Genomic DNA, 21,136 nt, shown 5'->3' on the forward strand with positions numbered 1-21,136 from the left:
CACCAGGCTCCCCCGTCCCTGGGATTCTCCAGGCAAGAACACTGGAGTGGGTTGCCATTTCCTTCTCCAATGCATGAAAGTGAAAAGTGAAAGTGAAGTTGCTCAGTTGTGTCCGACTCTTTGTGACCCCATGGACTGCAGCCTACCAGGTTCCTCCATCCATGGGATTTTCTAGGAAAGAGTACTGGAGTGGGGTGCCATCGTCTTCTCCGATGAAGTGTTCTAAAAGACCTTAAAAGCACAGCAATTACAAGTACTGAGAGATGAGTTATGAGTCAGGATTTGTGCTCTGAATCTAATAGCATTTTGAACATATTTATAAACAATGAAGAAAAGGGAGGTTCAATAAAGATCATCAAATGTGTGATAGTTTTTCTGTTTTTCTCTTTTAGTCTTTTAGAACTTTCCTAAATAAACCAAATAAATAAAGGAGATATATGTACATAAACATGTGTATAGGCTTCCCTGGTGGTTCAGATGGTAAAGAATCTGCCTGCAATGCAGGAGACACGGGTTCAATCCCTTGGTCAGGAAGATCCCCTGAAGAGGGGAATGGCTAACCACTACAGTATTCTTGCCTGGAGAGTTCCAAGGACAAAGGAGCCTGGTGGGCTACAGTCCATGGGGTGACAAAGAGTCGGACATGACTGAGCAACTTTCACTTCACTTACATTTTCATATGAGTGTGTGTATGTATATGTCAGTCACTCAGTCATTTCCAACTTTTCATGACCCCATGGACTGCCGGGCTCTAGGCTTCCCTGTCCTTCACCATCTTGGGAGCTTGCTCAAACTCATGTCCTTTGAGTCAGTGATGCCACGCAACCATCTTGTCCTCTGTCTTCCCCTTCTCCACCTTCCTTCAATCTTTCCCAGCATCAAGGTCTTCTCTAATGAGCTGCCTCTTCACATCAGGTGGCCAAAGTATTGGAGCTTCAGCTTCAGCATCAGTCTTTCTAATGAATATTCAGGATTGATTTCCTTTAGGATTGATTGGTTTGATCTCTTTGCAGTCCAAGGGACTCTCAAGAGTCTTCTTCAACACCACATCTCAAAAGTATCAATTCTTTGGCTTTCAGCCTTCTTTATGGTCCAACCCTCATATTCATACATGACTGCTGGAAAAACTAAAGCTTGGACTATCCAGACCTTTGTCAGCCAAGTAATGTCTCTTCTTTTTAATATTCTGTCTAGGTTTGTTATAGCTTTTCTTACAAGGAGCAAGCGTCTTTTAATTTCATTGTTGCAGTCATCATCTTCAGTGATTCTGGAGCCCAAAACAATAAAGTCTGTCACTGTTTACAGTTTCCCCATCTATTTGCCTTGAAGTGATGGGATCAGATGCCATGATCTCATTTTTTGAATGTTGAGTTTTAAGCCAGCTTTTCACTCTCCTCTTTCACCTTCATCAAGAGGCTCTTTAGTTTCTCTACGCTTTCTGCCATAAGGGTGATGTCATCTGCATATCTGAGGTTATTGAGATATATATATATATACACACACACACACATATTATCTCAATCCATCATGGACTGTTTTGTGTCTCTTGTTTACTACTAACTATATTTTCATAAATCTTTCAGTAAAATTGATTCTCTAGGTAGACATCTCAAGTTCATCCTGGAGCTTCTATAAATCCTTGGCATATTATTGAAGTTAAAGTGTTACTCAGTATCATCCAACTCTTTGTGACGCCATGGACTGTAGCCCCCCAGGCTCCTCTGTCCATTGAATTCTCCAGGCATGAATACAGCAGTGAATAGCCATGCCCTTCTCCAGGGGATCTTCCCGACCCAGGGATAAAACTCTTGTCTTCTGTATTGCAGGCAGATTCTTCACCATCTGAGCCACCAGGGAAGCCCATTATTATGGCCCCGATAAGGTGTGAAAACCCCAAGTAGAGACTGTATTGCAGAACCATTCCTGTGTTTTGAATTCAAGTTCCTAATGTACCTGACTTGTTTTCATTTAGTTTTTGTAGTTAATGAATGCTGAACCACTTTAAGTAGTTTCTGGCTGAATTTACTATACTCTTCTCCTTTGTCACTTATGGGACTGGTGAAAATGTACAGGAGTAATTGAACTCATAATTACCAAAATACATACACTGTTGGATATGCAAAAGGAATCTTAAAGCTTTTTACCTTTATACCATTTGCTTTTTCAAATTTAATTTATCCTGTATTATGCATGTAAGCTTAGAAAATACTTTAAAAATCAACAACAAAGAAAGACTAATTCAGGGTTAATGACTTTCCAATTAAGATAGAGAGCAAGACAGTAGGAGGGATCTTTTATACTCTTCTAGTTAATCTTTATTCAGCCTCCAAAACTCAGTTAATATTATTTTACCAAAATAAAACCTTTCCAGGACATCACACTCTGTTTTGCTACTCCCTGTTTAGACTAGGTACTACTTTGAGCTCTCAGAATACTTGCAATTTTTTCTATTGTAGTGTTTATCACATATTTATAAGGTAACCCTCTGGTTGCAGACCTACTCCCTCGAGATGAACTTTCTTAGTTCTAGAACATGTCTTACATTTTTTTAAACACTAATGTCCTACCCTGTATTTAACATATGTTTGGTAAATAATATTGAAAGACTTAATACATTTAAAACCATCAATTCTCTCTCCTTTGTTCCATTTTTTTTTTCCTTTTGATCATCTATTTCTTATTTTAAATGGATCTAGACAAGGACCCCATTTCAAAATACTGTTTCTACTCTCAGCGAGGGTTCTCATTTGGCCCTTACTGGTGAGTTTTCACTAGATTTCCATTCATCTCCCACATTAAGGATATTCTCCACAGACAAAATGCTCTTTAGATACAGAGCAATATCTCTATTTTATGCAGGAATCCATTCAATTTTTTATTCAGGAAGACAGCCTATATCTCAAGCTTATCTCTGATGGATGACTTTAGGCAGCTTAGAGAAGGATCCCTATCAGAATCTATTTCCTGTGAGCCCAACATTGGCCAGTCCATTTTTTGGTTTTACAAATTGAACTTGCAATACCTAACCCATTGCCAGCTATTAGTAATGGCTTCTTGGTGTGAAATTTATTTTACTGCTTTTTTTTTGCTAGCATCTAGCTCAAATCAACTATTCTGAAGAGTAAGGTTTTACTAGAACAGAATAAAGAAAAAAAGTTCATTCAGGAGCCTGTGACACTCACTTCCTAGGAGAGAAGACCAGGGTAGTACCTCATTAGCAGATGCCACTGGGCCTGAGAGGTAAAATGGAAATTCCTATTGCTTGTAGGAACTCGCATTCAGACACAAGGGAACGTAGAGTGGGTGCAGGAACAAACAACACATTTCATCAACTCTAAAATGCATGTGGCCTGTGCAATTTTTCATTTTCTTAATGAAAATGACAGAGGAGAGAAAAACAAAGTGGCTAATTTTACTCTTTCAGGTCTAACCCTACTCGGCTCCAGGATTTTGCAAATCCTTCTGCAATGCCGTATTTTGGCAACACATCTTCACACAGAATAGATGTGTAATCACCCGAGGAATTAATGCAATCACTTTCATTTGATTTGATGTGATTCATGCAAAGTGAAAAGCAATTCTGTATTACAGAAATAATCCTTCATATAGAATATTCTCATAAGGATGCTTTAGACTTAAAGTTCACCCTCTCACCTAACCAGAGTGTAGCAAAAACCAAATAGTGTCAGCATATCCCTTTAGCTGGAATCACTCATACAAATACCTAACTGGCATTCTGCTGCCAATGCTATTATTTCATTTTAAACTGACAATAAAAATCCTGCTGGACAGTTTACGATACACCATCAAATCAATGTCACCAGAAGGATGAGGAACACTGTGCAATTCAGATTCTAGGAAAGGCATGAGCTTTCTCTGGGTTATAGAGGGCTCTAAAGGAAATAACTGTTGATGCTAAAGATACAAAGAGGCACTACTAGTAACTAATACAAAAATCTCTTCCTTTTAGACTATACCACAAACAAAAAACATTTCACAACTTAATTACTTATTTGGGTGCTCAGTCTGTCCAACTCTTTTTGGCCCCATGGACTATAGCCCACCAGGCTCCTATTTCCATGGAATTTTCCAGGCAAGAACAATAGAGTGGGTTGCCATTTCCTCTTCCAGGGGATCCTCCCGACCCAGGGATCAAAGCTGCATCTCTTGTCTCTCTTGCATTGGAAGGCAGATTCTTTATCATTAGCACAACTTGCTGCTGCTACTGCTGCTAAGTTGCTTCAGTAGTGTCTGACTCTGTGCTACCCCAGAGACGGCAGCCCACCAGGCTCCCCTGTCCCTGGGATTCTCCAGGCAAGAACACTGGAGTGGGTTGCCATTTCCTTCTCCAGTGTGAAAGTGAAAAGTGAAAGTGAAGTCGCTCAGTCGTGTCCGACCCTGAGTGACCCCATGGACTGCAGCCTACCAGGCTCCTCCATCCATGGGATTTTCCAGGCAAGAGTACTGGAGTGGGGTGCCATTGCCTTCTCCTACCACAACTTGGGAAGCCCTTAATCTTAACTGTGTTTATCTTAAATGCACAGGGTTGAGACAAATTTTGCATAGCTAGTTACTAGGAATCTCCCACTGCCATTACTTTCCCTATATTTAGTCCATTTTTTCTTTCATCATAACCAGTTTTATCAGAATCCTTCCACTCTTTTATTTGGTGATCTTGGGAAGCAGAAGTTCCCAAAACTTTAGAAATCACAGACCATTAAAAAATAAAAGTGAGATAAAAAAAAAATGGAGAGTCTAATCTACTATTTCTAAAGTTTTATTCTTCTAAAAAAATAAGCACTTCCCACCACCATAAAAGAAAAAATCTTCAACAGGTAGAAAGGGCAGCAACCCAAAATAAAAGGCTTTCCTTTAAATTGGTTACATTTAACTTTGTGGAAAACTCACCATCTTACCTTTATGTTTTCATTTTCCACACACAAGTGACCAAGTGCACTGAAAATCTTTTTTGAGATAACATCAGCTCATTTTTGGCAGAGCCTTGAGCATGGCTAAAAGGCGTTCATTCATTTTAATCCTGTAATCATCTATGGACTAACCTATTATGTTCAAGCCCTTGATCTAGATCCTAAATAATGCCAGAATCAGAACAGTTCAATCCCTGCCTTCAAATAGCTTATGATCTAATAAAGAAGATAAGAAACAGTGAATTTAAGAAAAGATTACGAGAAATACCATAAGAGAGGAACAAACCAAGCTATGAAGGTTGAAAGAAAAATAGAGAAACATTTACTCAGGGAATTGGAAATGGCTTCATGGAAAAATTAGAAATGAAATGGAGCCTAAAGAATAGGGGATATCTCAAGAGCAAGAAGGGAGGGTGTGTGTGTGTTTGGGTGTATGTATGGGTATGTGTGTGTAGAGATGAAAGAATGGAAAAAGAGCATTCCAGAAAATAAGAGAAAGGCATGGGCTACAAAGTTCATGCCACATCTTAGCAATAGACAATCTGTAATTATTAAAGGTTTTGAGAGGAAAATATTATAGAACAAGAATGCTTTCAGGAGAACCAATTTTAAGATTTTATTTAAGAAAGTTTTTGAGGTATTCATTATTTCAAGTGCAAGGTTCACTGATTTTCAAATTCTGACCAATGAATTTATAATCCAAAAAGCTGGGGAAAAAAAAAAGATTTCATTGAATGAAAAATGTATTACAAGAGTTTGTTTGCATTTTGGTTATCCAAAAGATGTGTCCCTGATGTTGGCTTCCAGGATGAAGCAAGAGCAAATCACCACGTAGCACTGGCCACAAGGCGTATGGGAATAAAAGGAAAATAATCTGGAGGAGAAGGCTTCTCTAAAGCCGAGGAGGGACCAGGGTGGGAGAAAGGGCTTTGGGGGAAGGAGTCCCAAAATGGCATTGCTTCTGATCAATGAACTCACTTCATAGCAAATGATGTCTTAAAAGGAACCCACGATCATGGAATTCACTGGCCTTGTGGTGTTCCCCACCATCCTGAAGCAATTGATTTGGTAGAATGGCCTTTTGAAGACTCCATTAGAGAGTCACCTAGATGGTGATACCTTTCAGAACTGGGGCAAGATTCTCCAGGAGGATGTACATGTCCTGCATCAGTGTCTGACACATAGTGCTGTTGCTTCTATAGCTGGGATTCACAGGGCCAGGAATCAAGAGGTCAGAATGGGAGTGGCACCCTTCACTACTATCCCTAGTGACCCACTTGCTATCCCCTAGACTTCATGTTCTGCTGACCTAGATGTCTGTTCCAAAGGGAGGAATGCATCCACCAGGAAACACAAGAATGATCCCACTAAAGTAGGAGTTAAGACAGTCACCTGGCCACTTTGGGTTCCTTCTGCCTCTCAATCAACAGGCAAGAAAAGGGACTTACAGCTCCAGCTGGGGTGACTGGGCCTGACAACCAAGAAGGAATGGGATGACTCCTCTAAAATGGAGGTAAGGAAAAGTATGTCTCAAATACAGGAGATCCCTTACGACATCTCTTAGTATGACAATGACCTGGGATTAAACTCAGTAAGAACCAACAACAATCCAATCCAAGCAGTGCGACTTGCGGCCTGGACCTCCAGGAGTGTAGCTTTGAGTCACTTCACCAGGCAAAGAGGGCTTCCCAGGTGGCACTAGTGGTACAGAACCTGCCTGCCAATTCAGGAGACCAAAGACACAGTTTCATCTCTGGGTTGGGAAGATCCCCTGAAGGAGGGCATGGCAACCCACTGCAGTATTCTTGCCTGGAGAATCCCCATGGACAGAGGAGCCTGGATGGCTACAGTCCGTGGGGTCACAAAGAGTCGGACATGACTGAGTGACTAACGCTATGACCATATGACTAGTTACAGAAATGAAAACTATAATTGTCATGAGTATTTCTGCCTTATTCTGTTATCAGTATGTTGTGTATTACATAAATATCTTTGTGTTCTCCCTTCTCTTAGCCCCTTATCATGTAACTTAAAATATATTGATTGAATACTGTACTATTAAAGTGCCATCACTTTGCATCTTCATGTCTTAAGTTATGGAATATCAAAGAAAAAAGTAAATATCACCCAAGGACTTTGCATCCTCTTCTGGAGAAACAGTGAATTTTCAATTGTATTTAGGATAGCTATAGTATGTTAGACATAAGTATGACCCTGTTATTGTCTTTATTTGGAGATGATGCAGTTTAAGGAGATGTGTATGAATGTCAAGTTGATAAGGGATAAAGTCGTGATGTTTAATTTTTTGTGTCAGCTTGACCATGGTGTCCAGATATTTGATCAAATATTATTCTGGATGTTTCTGTGAGGGTGGTTTTTGGATGAGATGAACATTTAAATTGATTAACTTTGAATCTATAAAGTATTAATAGATTGCCCTCTTTAATGGCAGTGTCCCTCAGTTAGATGCTGTAATAGGACAGAAAATGACCTCCCTAAGCAAGAATGAATTCTGTCAGCAGACTGCCTTTGAACTTGAATTGTCACTTTCCCTGAGTCTCCGACATGCCAGCCAGTCTAACCCGTTAAGATTTTGAACTTGGCAATGTCCACCTTCACATGTGCTAATTCCTTAAAGTAAATTAATCAATCCATCTCTCTCTCTCCCTGTAGACCTATGACAGAAGAGAGAGAGAAAGAATATAACACATCCAGTCTATATAAATACACACACATACACATATAATATTGGCACTGCTTCTCTGGAGAACTCTAATACAGATGCCTTCAAGCTCCACACACACAGTGATACAGGCATTCTGTAGGTACAAATATAAACATACATATTAGAAGTAACAAAATTGGCAGCTTAAAAGAACACAAACTTATTCTGTTTCTGTGAGAACAGGTCTGGGCATGTCTCACATGTGTCCTCTGCATAGAGTCTCATCAGTTGCAATCAAGGTATTGACAGGTATAATGGTGTCATCTCAGGCTAAACTGATGAAGGATCCATTTTTGCAGAATTCAGTATTTTGTGATTGTATGGTTGAAGGCTTCAGTCTTGTTGGCTGTTGTTAACTTGTGCAAGTGGATCAATTACTAAATATATAGAGCCTATAAAAACTATAGAACTTTCAGAAACAAATTCAGTATTTTTTTGACTAATGGATAGTTTCTGTCTTCCTTCACTCTAAAAAGTCATACACTAATTTGGTTCCAAAACCTCATTCAACCAAATATCTCCAAATTCATTTTAAGATTAGGAAGACTCACGTGTTAAAGCAGCATAAAATTTGACAAAATAGTTCTGCCATTCCCCAGTGGTAAAATACCAAACTGATTTTCATAGTCTAGTGAGTTATGGAAATGGTAGGAACTGTAAATTGGTATTAATGGGAGACAAGAAGAAAAGGAAATACTGGGGTCAGACCTTAAAATTATTTAGTGTGCCTCAAAATACTTCCCCACTCTATATTTTAGCTAAATTGAACAATTTAACAATTTAACCATCAGCTTTTGGGGGGGATCTTTTGTAATTACGATTTTAATTCAAGAAGTTAATATTATTATTTTCTGTTTTTCATCAAAATGTAATATGTGCTTTTGTCAGTCCCCTCAGCCTCTGCCACCTCCGCCCCTCTGCCACCTCCGCCCCTCTGCCAGCTCTCCGATGCCACCTCGGCCAGTGGTCCTCCGCATGAGGGAGTGAGGCGGCTAGCTGCCGGTGGTCCTGCGTGCTAGGCAATGCCATCTCCTATCCATGGGATATGCCCGCCATGCCCCTGCGCTCTGAGGTGGACAGCAGATTGTGTGTTTATCAAACGTTTATCAAACGTTTCCACTGCTGCATGGAGGGCACACGTATCTTCAGTGGGACTTGGAATTCCTGGAGAATTGCCTTTGTGACAGGTTGACATAATCCCTTTAAATTCCATCTCTAAGTTTTCCATATTTGCCTATATCTTGAGAGTCCCTTGGACTGCAAAGAGATCCAACCAGTCCATCCTAAAGGAGATCAGCTCTGAGTGTTCATTGGAGGGACTGATGTTGAAGCCAAAACTCCAATACTTTGGCAACCTGATGCAAAGAGCTGACTCGTTTGAAAAGACCCTGATGTTGGGAAAGATTGAAGGTGGGAGAAGAAGGGGAGGGCAAAGGATGAGATGGTTGGATGGCATCACCAACTCAATAGACATGAGTTTGGGTGGACTCTGGGAGTTGGTGATGGACAGAGAGGCCTGGCGTGCTGCAGTCCATGGGGAAGCAAAGAGTCGAACATGACTGAACTGACTGACTGACTAACCCTATTTGCAGTTTGCTGTGTTTCAAAAAGACATCAAGAAACCATGAACAGCTTTAGTAATGAGTTTGACTGCCATTTCTTAGATGAAGGCATTACTACCAAGGACCTTCTGGACCAAAAAAAATAATGAAGTTTCTTCTTCTGATTGATAAGCATGCCTTCTATGTTGCTGATCTGGGAGACAATCTAAAGAAACACCTGAGATGGTTTAAAGCTCTTCCTCGGGTCACCCCCATTTTTGCAGTCAAATGCAATGATAGTAGAACCATAGTGAAGACCTAGCTGCCAATGGGACAAGACTTGACTGTGCCAGCAAGACTGAATTACAATTGGTGCTGTCTCGGGATGCCTCCAGTGAGGATTGTCTATGCAAATCTGTATAAACAAGTGTCTCAGATTGAGTACAATGCCAATAACAGGGTACAGATGATGACTTTTGATAGTGAAGTTGAGTTGATGAAAGCTTCCAGGGCACATCCAAAGGCCAAGTTGGTTTTGCAGATTACCACTGATAATTCCAAAGCAGTATGTCACCTCAGTGTCAAATTTGGTGCTGCAGGCTTCTTTTGGAATGGGCAAAAGAGCTAGATATTGATGTCATTGGTGTCAACTTCCATGTGCAAAGTGGCTACACTGATCCTGAGACCTTCATGCAGGTGATCTCTGATGTCTGCTGTGTCTTTGACATAGGAGCTAAGGTTGGTTTCAACATGTATCTTCTTGATATTGGTGGTGGCTTTTCTGGATCTGAGGATGTAAAGCTTAAATCTGGAGATCACCAGTGTAATCAAGCCATCATTGGACAAGTATTTTCCATCAGACTCTGGAGTGAGAATCATACCTGAGCCGGGCAGATACTATGTTGCATCAGCTTTCACACTCGCAGTTAATATCATTGCCAAAAAAAAAAAATCCTCATATTAAAGGAACAGACAGACTCTGATGATGAAGAGGAATCAAGTGAACAGTTATGTATTACATGAATGATGGAGTATATGGGTCATTTAACTGCATTCTTTAGGATCACACACACGAAGCCTCTTCTGCAGAAGAGACCCAAACCAGATGAGAAGTATTATTCATCCAGCATCTGGGGACCCATCTGTGATGGCCTGGACCACATTGTTGAGCGCTGTAACCTGCATGTGGGCAATTGGATGCTCTTTGAGAACATGGGTGCTTACCCTGCCACTACTGCTTCTACCTTCAATGGATTCCAGAGACCTACCATGTACTATGTGATGCCACGGCCAACATGGCAACTGATGAAGCAGATCCAAAACCAGGACTTCCCACCCAGAGCGGAGGAGCAGGACGTCAGCCCCCTGCACCGTGTCCTGTGCCTGAGAAAGCAGCATGAAGCAGCATTCAGCAGACTGTGCTTCCACTTGTATTAACGTGTAGTTACCACTCTTGTACCTGTTAACTGCAAGTTTAGCTTGATTTAAAGGTTTTGGGGGGGACCATTTAACTTAATTACTGCTAGTTCTGAGATGTCGATATGAGTAGGGTTGGCACAGGTGCACCAATGTGGAAGACTGGGAGATGGGGTCACACTTATCTGTGTTCCTGTGGAAACTGTTAGGTAGTTAGAATAGGAAAAAGGAGTCCAGAATGGCTGCGACTAAAAGACAAAAGGAAAAGCCCATGAAAATAGAACAAAGGAAGGTCCAGGGGCCAGAGTGAAGACCTCAGGTAAAACAAACAGCCCTCCTGGCTAGCCCAATTTACATAGGGCAGGCTCAGGGGGAGGAGAAAAAGCAAGTAGAAAGAGGAACCAAAACTGAGCTGGGGGTTTTTCTTCTCTTTGCGACTTTTGGGTTGGCCCACCCTCATGCCTGAGGGTGTATTTTCCTTTGCTTGCCAAATAAAACTGAGCTGTAACATGGAGCTGTAACACTGGTCCTTCCATTGCTTCAAATTTTTGCCGCAGCGAGACAGAACTGAGGAAATCACACACTTCTCCAACAAAACTATTTGAATATTTGTTTTATATGGATTTTTATTCACTTTTCAAACATGCTACTAAAGGCTTCAACTGCTGAGCAAGCGTTTGTGGCTTGTGTATCAGCAGGATGGGCCAGAAGCTTAGTGTCGCAACTGGTTTTAACAAAAAAGGAATAAAGTATCTTGACATTAAAAAAAAAAAATGTAATGTGTGATAAAAGGTATCCTCAAAACCAGTATTAAACAGTTTAGCAACCATGTTATGTGGTGGTGGTGATGGTGGTGTTTAGTCTCTGAGTCATGCCCAACTCTTGTGACCCCAGGGTCACAAGGACTGTAGCTCACCAAGCTCCTCTGTCTGTGGGATTTCCAGGCAAGAATACTGGAGTGCATTGCCATTTCCTTCTCTACCCAGGGGATTAAAGTAGCATCTCCTGCATTGACATACCACCGAGCCACCAACCATGTAACTACTAATAAATATTCAGAAAAGTCTTCATGTTTCTGTAGAAATACCAAATTTAGTTCATATCTGACATTGTGCTTAATCTCCCACCATGGATACCATTGAAACATTTGGAAAGGTGACTAAATTGACATTATCTGTAACTAATTTAAAATTTGGGCTTCTCTGATAGCTCAGTTGGTAATTTATCTTTATGCTATCTTCCAAATTATTGGGCTTGATCATTTAATTCAAACTGGGAAAAAGTTGTAAAACCAAATCTATAACCAGATCTGGATATAAGGCATGTAATACATTCCTAGGCAGAAATATTTATTAAAAATCACAGCTAAAGATTAGATAAGCTTATGGAAAAAATCTGAAGAAAAATTTTAAGGATCTGCAAAAGCTGATAAAGTAACATTTGCCTAAAAAATAAATTGGTTTGTAATCCCTATTTAACGGTTTCCAAAAAATTTTAAGAGTAATATTTTTCTCCTTCATTTAATTCACTATCTTATTCATTCAAACTTTCAAATTTACATGTTGCCAGGTTCAAATGCAAATGTCTCATCAGCTGTCAGCTTAAAGAGAAAAGATTTTATAAATTCCAAGTGTGATTATTTGGCTGCTTCTGGAAACTTAAGCTTTATTCTTTCAGTCTCAAATATATTAAAAATAAATAATCGACACATAAAAAGATCAAGCTGAGGCTATTTTAACCAAAGTAATGAATAAAACCTAAAGCTAAACCAATAATACTTCTAAAAGAATTTATTCTCTTATTTCACATTATCCTCTTTTAATCTGTTACTAACATTGAAATGGCTTATAAAAATAATTCGCTGGAGTCAAAGTATGATATTTCTGAATGACAAAATAAGGCAGCTATAATACAATAATAGCCCCTAGAAGTTGGGCCTGTAACCTATATCATATATTCTTTGGCTCATATAGATGACAAAGAAAGTTAACTATTCTAAAGGAATATAAGAAAAATATATTATATCTGAAATTTTCAGGTTTAAAAGGAGAATTAAAAGTCAATACTAAAAACACCTCAAATTACTCAAATTTATACAGAAAGTCATTTTAAATTTAGCAACTGCCTTAAATTGTTAAATATGTAAAGAAACATCTAGTTACATAAAATTAAGAAGCTTAAAATACCTTAAAAATTAGAAATCACCTGGAAATTTTCAGTATTTATTTTTGTCAAGTGAAATTTCAAAGAAGTGATTCATGGGCCAATTTCTACCACACCATCCTCTCCTCCTTTCCTCCCCAGCACTCTGTAATCATATTCACCAAATAAAGTGAGAGGGGATCATTTGGCAAACTCCACACTGAATAAGCTGAACTTCTCAGTATCTTTTCATTGTTTTCCTCATTATTAATTACATAAAAATTTCAAAGGAGTTCAATGATTTTAATCAGTGGACATTAGTAAATGAACTTTTGAACATTGGCATAAATTAGAGTTGCAAACTGGGTTATTGTTGTTCAATTCAGTTCACTAAATAGTTAATGCTGCTAAGTTGCTTCAGTCGTGTCCCACTCTGTGCAACCCCATAGATGGCAGCCCACCAGGCTCCCCCGTCCCTGGGATTCTCCAGGCAAGAACACTGGAGTGGGTTGCCATTTCCTTCTCCAAAATAATTAATTAAGACCTGCAATGCATAAACCATTATTCACCAACATGGGAAGTAAAATGATAAATTCTTTACATGCCAGTCAGCCTCCAGGTATTTACACCTTCAGTTCAGTTCATTTCAGTTGCTCAGTCCTGTCTGACTCTTTACAACCCCATGGACTGCAAAATTCCAGGCCTCCGTGTCCATCACCAATTCCCAGAGACTACTCAACTCTGGTCGACTGAGTCAGTGATGCTATGATCACTTCTCATCCTCTGTCGTCCCCTTCTGCTCCTACCTTCAATCTTTCCCAGCATCAGGGTCTTTTCAAATGAGTCAGTTCTTTGTGTCAGGTGCCCAAAATGTTGGAGTTTCAGCTTCAGCATCAGTCCTTCCAATGAACATTCAGGACTGATTTTCCTTAGGTTGGGATGGTTGTATCTCCTTCCAGTCCAAGGCACTCTCAAGAGTCTTGTCCAGCATCACAGTTCAAAAGCATCAATTCTTCAGCTCTCAGCTTTCCTTATATTCCAATTCTCACATCCATATATGACTACTGGAAAAACCACAGCTTTGACTAGATGCACCTTTGTTGGCAAAGTAATGTTTCTGCTTTTTAATATGCTGTCTATGTGGATCATAACTTTCCTTCCAAGGAGTAAGCGTCTTTTAATTTCATGGCTGCACTCACCATCTGCCGTGATTTTGCTGCTGCTGCTGCTAAGTCACTTCAGTCGTGTCCGACTGTGAGACCCCATTGACGGCAGCCCACCAGGCTCCTCCGTCCTTCGGATTCTCCAGGCAAGAATACTGGAGTGGGTTGCCATTTCCTTCTCCAATGCATGAAAGTGAAAAGTGAAAGTGAAGTCGCTCAGTCATGTCCGACTCCCAGCGACCCCATGGACTGCAGCCTACCAGGCTCCTACGTCCATGGGATTTTCCAGGCAAGAGTAGTGATTTTTGAGCCCCCCAAAAATAAAATCTGTCACTGTTTCCACTCTTTCCCCATCTGTTGCCATGAAGTGATAGAACCACATGCCATGATCTTAGTTTTCTGAATGTCAAGTTTTAAGCCAATTTTTCCACTCTCCTCTTTCACATTCATCAAGAAGCTCTTTAGTTCATCTTCGCTTTCTGCCATAAATGTGATGTCATCTGCATATCTGAGGTTATTGATGTTTCTCCTGGCAATCTTGATTCCAGCTTGTGCTTCATCCAGCCCAGCATTTCTCATGATGTACTCTGCTATAAATTAAATAAGCAGGGTCACAATATACAGCCTTGACGTACTCCTTTCCTGATTTGGAACCAGTCTGTTTGTTGTTCCATGTCAGTTCTAACTGTTGCTTCCTGACCTGCATACAGATTTCACAGGAGGAAGGTCAGGTGGTCTGGTATTCCCATCTCTTTTAGAATTTTCCACCATTTATTGTGATCCACACAGTCAAAGGCTTTGGCATAGTCAATAAAGCAAAAATAGATGTTTTTCTGGAACTCTCTTGTTTTCTTGATGATCCAGCAGATGTTGGCAATTTGATCTCTGGTTCCTCCGCCTTTTCTAAAACCAGCTTGAACATCTGGAAGTTCATGGTTCACATACTGTTGAAGCCTGGCTTGGAGAATTTTAAGCATCACTTTACTAGTGTGTGAGATGAGTGCAATTGTGTGGTACTTTGAGCATTCTTTGGCATTGCCTTTCTTTGGAATTGGAATGCAAACTGACCTTTTCCAGTCCTGTGGTCACTGCTGAGTTTTCCAAATTTGCTGGCATATTGAGTGCAGCACTTTCACAGCATCATCTTTCAGGATTTGAAAGAGCTCAACTGGAATTCCATCACTTTCACTACCTTTATTAGTAGCGATGCTTCCTAAGGCCCACTTGACTTCACATTCCAAGATGTCTGGCTCTAGGTGAGTGATCACACCATCATGATTATCTGGGTCATAAGATCTTTTATGTATAGTTTTTCTGTGTATTCTTGCCACCTCTTCTTACTATCTTCTGCTTCTGTTAGGTCCATACCATTTTCCTCCTTTCTTGAGCCCATCTTTGCATGAAAATTCCCTTGGTATCTCTAATTTTCTTGAGGAGATCTCTAGTCTTTCCCATTCTATTGTTTTCCTTTATTTCTTTGCACTGATCACTGAGGAAGGCTTTCTCATTTCTCCTTGGTATTCTTTGGAAATCTGCATTCAGTGGTATATCTTTCCTTTTCTTCTTTGACTTTTGCTTCTCTTCTTTTCATAGCTATTTGTAAGGCCTCCTCAGACAACCATTTTGCCTTTTTGCATTTCTTTTTCTTGGATGGTCTTGATCCCTGTCTCCTGTACAATGTCATGAACCTCTGTCCATAATTTTTCAGGTACTCTATCAGATCTAATCCCTTGAATCTATTTCTCACTTCTAGTGTATAATCATAAGGGATTTAATTTATGTCATGCTTGAATGGTTTAGTTGTTTTCCCTACTTTTTTCAATATAAGTCTGAATTTGGAAATAAGGAGTTCATGATCTGAGACACAGTCAGATCCTGGTCTTGTTTTGCTGACTGTATAGAGCTTCTCCGTCTTTGGCTGCAAAGAATATAATCAATCTGATTTCCGTATTGACCATCTGGTGATGTCCATGTGTAGAGTCTTCTCTTGTGTTGTTGGAAGAGGGTGTTTGCTATGACCAGTGCATTCTCTTGGCAAAACTCTATTAGCCTTTGCCCTGCTTCATTTTGTACTCCAAGGCCAAATTTGCCTGTTACTCCAAGTATTTCTTGATGTCCTAGTTTTGCATTCCAGTCCCCTATAATGAAAAGCACATCTTTTTTGGGTGTTAGTTCTAGAAGGTCTTGTCGGTCTTCATAGAACCATTCAACTTCTGTTTCTTCAGCATTACTGGTCAGGGCATAGGCTTGGATTACCTTGATATTGAATGGTTTGCCTTGGAAATGAAGGGAAATCATTCTGTCATTTTTGAGATTGCATCCAAGTATGCATTTTGGACTCTCTTGTTCACTATGATGGCTACTTTATTGCTTCTAAGGCATTTTTTTCCCATGGTAGTGGATATAATGGTCATCTGACTTAAATTCACCCATTCCAGTCCATTTTAGTTTGCTGAGTCCTAAAATATCAATGTTCACTCTTGCCATCTCCTGTTTGAACACTTCTAATTTGCCTTGATTCATGGAGCTAACATTCCAGGTTCCTATGCAATATTGCTGTTTATAGCATCGGACTTTACTTCCATCACCAGTCACATCCACAACTGGGTGTTGTTTTTGCTTTGGCTCCATCTCTTCATTCTTTCTGGAGTTATTTCTCCACTGATCTCCAGTAGCATATTGGGCATCTACCGACCTGGGGATTTCATCTTTCAGTGTCCTATTTTTTTGTCTTTTCATACTATTCATGGTGTTCTCAAGGCAAGAATACTGAAGTGGTTTGGCATTCCCTTCTCCAGTAGACCACGTTTTGTCAGAACTCTCCACCATGACTTTATTCCTCAGTACACATTCCTGTAGCTTCTCAGTTCAGTTCAATTCAGTTGCTCAGTCGTGTCCAGCTCTTTGCGACCCCATGAATCGTAGCATGCCAGGCCTCCCTGTCCATTACCAACTCCCGGAGTTCACTCAGACTCACGTCCATCAAGTCAGTGATGCCATCCAGCCATCTCATCCTCTGTCGTCCTTCTCCTCCTGCCCCCAATCCCTCCCAGCATCAGAGTCTTTTTCAATGAGTCAGTTCTTCATATCAGGTGGCCAAGGTACTGGAGTTTCAGCTTCAGCATCATTCCCTCCAAAGAAATCCCAGGGCTGATCTCCTTCAGAATGGACTGGTTGGATCTCCTTGCAGTCCAAGGGACTCTCAAGAGTCTTCTCCAACACCACAGTTTAAAAGCATCAATTCTTCAGTGCTCAGCTTTCTTCACAGTCCAACTCTCACATCCATACATGACCACTGGAAAAACCATATAGCCTTGACTAGACGGACCTTTGTTGGCAATATAATGTCTCTGCTTTTCAAAATGCTATCTAGGTTGGTCATAACTTTTCTTCCAAGGAGTAAGCGTCTTTTAATTTCATGGCTGCAGTCACCATCTGCAGTGATTTTGGAGCCCCAAAAAATAAAGTCTGCCACTGTTTCCACTGTTTCCCCATCTATTTCCCATGAAGTGATGGGACCAGATGCCATGATCTTCCTTTTCTGAATGTTGAGCTTTAAGCCAACTTTTTCACTCTCGTGTTTCACTTTCATCAAGAGGCTTTTTAGTTCCTCTTCACTCTCTGCCATAAGGGTAGCATCATTTGCATATCTGAGGTTATTGATATTTCTCCCGCAAATCTTGATTCCAGCTTGTGCTTTCTCCAGCCCAGCGTTTCTCATGACGTACTCTGCACATAAGTTAAATAAGCAGGGTGACAATATACAGCCTTGACATACTCCTTTCCCGATTTGGAACCAGTCTGTTGTTCCATGTTCAGTTCTAATTGTTGCTGCCTGACCTGCAGATAGGTTTCTCAAGAGGCAGGTCAGATGGTATGGTATTCCCATCTCTTTCAGAATTTTCCACAGTTTATTATGACCCACACAGTCAAAGGCTTTGGCATAGTCAATAAAGCAGAAATAGATGTTTTTCTGGAACTCTCTTGCTTTTTCGATGATCCAGTGGATATTGGCCATTTGATCTCTGGTTCCTCTGCCTTTTCTAAAACCAGCTTGAACATCTGGGTAGCTTCTCAGGGCAACATAAATAATCGTCTTAAAATATTGTCCTCTTAGTCAAATAACACCTAACTCCAACCTTCCTCACATCTAAGACATTTCTCCAAGCACAGCTGCTTTCTTTCTCTCCAGCAATGTCATAAATCTGGTAATTGCAATATTACCCTGCGCACAGATCCCTGCCTTTACCACAGACATTACTTGCCATAACTGGCAATACATGAAATAGGGCTAATCTGTACATTTCAGCCAGTACAGCCATTTCTTTGCTTGTGTTCATTTGCCTGTTTCAATATTTTATCTGTGAGGGAATAGCAAATAACTTGGCTATCGATTTAAATTCTTTCTTTCCTAAGGTGTCTATGTACCAAAGGGGTAGTAATTCATGTTTCTTTGAACACTGTATATACCACAGTAGAATTTTGGAGAAATTTGAAGCATTGAATGTAACTTTTTTCCAATACAGAAGACTCTGCTCTTCTTTACAAGATCAATATAATAAATTTTAAAGTATATGAATCAGGGTATTCATCACTTGATAATGCATTCCTAAGACAAATTAGCCTAAATATTTGCCCAAGAAAGACTAACAGCACAGGGTAATATTCATTAATTTATGGAATAGATTTATGGATTAATCTTAAAATCAATGGAAGCATAATACAATAAAAATAATACTCTATAAGTAGTATCTGTTAAGTATTTGGTAGGTGGCAAACAATGAAATAAGTGGGCTTCAAATAATTTAAGTGACATGCTCAAAGATGTTCAATTAAGTCTTATTTTTGCCATGTATTAAGTCCAGAATCTGATTTCAAGGACTAGGATCTTAACTACTGCTTTATAATATGTAAGATCTGAACTTATAGAACACAATTCACAAAGGAACTTTGTACAGAACAAACTTTGAAGATTTAGGGTCCTTAAAACAACACCAGTGGGATATCAAGGCAGACATTGCTAATTAATTAGTGGTGAAGTCATAGTTGCTAATTTTGAGAACAATGTCTGTGATGTTTTTCTATGGATGTGTTTGAAAGTGATTATCATGGTAATTTTTAAAGATTAGAATTAAAATATATATAAATATTTATTAGGGTACTCACAAGAATATATGACTCATTAGGTACTGTGCTTCTGGTTAATATAATTTTATATATATATATATATATATATTTTTTTTTTTTGCAAGATTCATTATTAAGAGCTCTTAGAGCTGGGGCAAAGATCCCAACTTAGGTGATAAATTGTTGTTGTTATTCAGTCGCTAAGCTGGGTCCAACTCTTTGCAACCCCATGGACTGCAGCATGCTGGCTCGCCTCTCCTTCACTATCTCCTGGAGTTTACTCAAACTCACGTGCGTTGAGTTGATGATATCCTCTGTTGCCCCATTCTCCTGCCCTCAATCTTTCCTAGCATAAGGGTCTTTTCCAATGAGTTGACTCTTCACACCAGGTGGCCAAAGTATTGGGCTCATCTTCACCATCAGTCCCTCCAAAGAATCAGTTCAGTTCAGTCACTCAGTTGTGTCCAATTCTTTGCATCCCCATGGACTGCAGCATGCCAGGCTTCCCTGTCCATCACCAATTCCCAGAGCTTTGCTCAAACCCACGTCCACCAAGTCAGTGATGCTATCCAACTATCTCATTCTCGGTCATCCCCTTCTCCTTCTGCCTTCAATCTTTCCCAGGATCAGGGTCTTTTCTAAGGAGTCAGTTCTTCATGTCAGGTGACCAAAGTATTGGAGTTTCAGCTTCAACATCAGTCCTTCTAAAGAATATTCAGGACTGATTTCTTTAGGATTGACTGGTTTGATCTCCTTGCAGTCCAAAGGACTCTCAAGAGTTTTCTCCAGCACCACAATTCAAAATTATCAGTTCTTTGGTGCTCAACCTTCTTTTTGGTCCAAATCTCACATGAAAAATGGCAACCCACTCCAGTATTCTTGCCTGGAGAATCCCATGGAGGGAGGAGCCTGGCAGGATACAGTCCATGGCATCACAAAGAGTCAGACACGACTGAGCAACTAATTTTACTTTATTCTGCATATAAGTTAAATAAGCAGGGTGGCAATACACAGCCTTGATGTACTCCTTTTCCAATTTGGAACCAGTCTGTTGTTCTATGTTCAGTTCTAACTGTTGCTTCTTGGCCTGCATACAGGTTTCTCAAGAGAGAGTTAAGGTGGTCTAGTATTCCCATCTCTTTAAGAATTTTCCACAGCTTGTTGTGATCCACACAAAGGCTTTAATGTAGTCAATGAAGCAGAAGTATATTTTTTTCTGGAATTCTCTGTGTTTTTCTATGATCCAACAGATGTTGGCAATTTGGTCTCTGGTTCCTATGCCTTTTCTAAATCCAGCTTGTACAATGGCAGTTCTTGGTTCACATACTGCTGAAGCCTACCTTGAAGGATTTTGAGTAACCTTGCTAGCATGTGAAATGAGCACAATTGTGTGGTAGTTTAAGCATTCTTTGGCATTTTCTTTCTTTGGGATTGGGATGAAACTGACCTTTTCCAGTCCTATCTGCCCACAAAGAGAAGGTATTTCCTCAGACTCAAGGTCTCAGTTGTTGGCCCCAGCCAAGGGCTATGTCTCTCCCCATATCCTCCTTTCCAACACCTTGCCTATACTCTTCTTTCAAGGTCTAGTTTCCTAAGTCTCTAGAGATTAAAAAAAAAGAGAGAGAGAGAAACTTCTTCATTCATTTCATATGTATGTAACATTTTTTTCTGTTGAGCAAGAGTATAAAAAGTGGATGATGTTTATTCTCAAGGTGAATATTTCAGAGGGGGGAAGAGTCCAAAAGGTATCATTATGCATCTTTTAGCATTTCTGTATGTGAAAGGTGTTCTGTAACAGTTTATTGATGAAAACAGGGCTAGATATCTTTCCCAGACCATCACACTGCTTCTATCTCTTTCTTGGTATTTAAAATAGCTGGGTGAAATTTTTATTAAAAAAAAAAATCAAGAAATCAGATTCTGGACTATATCTTCTAATAATGAATATGAATTGGAAAGCCCACAGGCCAACACAAAGACCATATATATTGCACAATTCTCCTGGTGGGTGTTGAGGGTGGGGAGGAGAATCAGTAGGAGATTTGGTTTAAAATATCTGCTTCTTTTAAGGGCTTCCCTGGTGGCTCAGAAGGT

General features: G+C 39.9%; 1 long non-coding RNA gene and 1 pseudogene across 9 annotated transcripts in view; one reads left to right on the plus strand and one right to left on the minus strand.

Annotated features, from left to right (window-relative positions):
- Window positions 1-21,136, minus strand: part of LOC147349204 (uncharacterized) — a 535,617-nt gene that overhangs the window by 161,655 nt on the left and 352,826 nt on the right. The gene's annotated exons all lie outside the window — the stretch shown is intronic.
- Window positions 9,038-10,638, plus strand: LOC147349206 (ornithine decarboxylase pseudogene; annotated as a pseudogene).

Source organism: Bos grunniens, chromosome 21 (genome assembly GCF_055505025.1).
Source record: "Bos grunniens cultivar Pamir isolate PY7600 chromosome 21, Bosgru_T2T1.0, whole genome shotgun sequence".
In the NCBI taxonomy this organism is placed as follows: Eukaryota; Metazoa; Chordata; class Mammalia; order Artiodactyla; family Bovidae; genus Bos; species Bos grunniens.